At 36.9% G+C, this 363-nt stretch overlaps 1 protein-coding gene across 8 annotated transcripts in view; it reads right to left on the reverse strand.

Moving 5' to 3' along the window:
* The window catches only part of SATB1 (SATB homeobox 1), a 104,985-nt gene that overhangs the window by 42,207 nt on the left and 62,415 nt on the right, over positions 1 to 363 (reverse strand). The gene's annotated exons all lie outside the window — the stretch shown is intronic.

Below are 363 nucleotides of genomic sequence, written 5' to 3' on the forward strand. Positions count from 1 at the left end.
GCAGGAACACGCCACAGAACTGAAGGGCAGGAAATCGAATCTCCTCCTCAAAACTTACTTATTAGCCTATTCATTTTTAAATCTCCAAATTTAATTTGAATTACCTCCGACCAGCTTAGAGAATTTACATGTGCGCTATGGAGATGATTTTTCTACCAAGAAACTAATGAAAATGTGAACTAAAAATTGCAGAGGTAGAAGGACTATGTTTCTCCCAGAAAAATGGCTCAGGAAAGACCTTACTTCTTAGGGGACCTAACAGTACCCAGATTTTTGCCATCTAGAAACTTGCCATCTTGGATAATTTCTCACACAGACCACGGCAATACAAAATATAGTGCATTTTAGGTTTTATATATATAT

The sequence above is a fragment of the Tupaia chinensis genome, unplaced genomic scaffold (genome assembly GCF_000334495.1).
Source record: "Tupaia chinensis unplaced genomic scaffold, TupChi_1.0 Scaffold148822_2, whole genome shotgun sequence".
Lineage (NCBI taxonomy): Eukaryota > Metazoa > Chordata > Mammalia > Scandentia > Tupaiidae > Tupaia > Tupaia belangeri.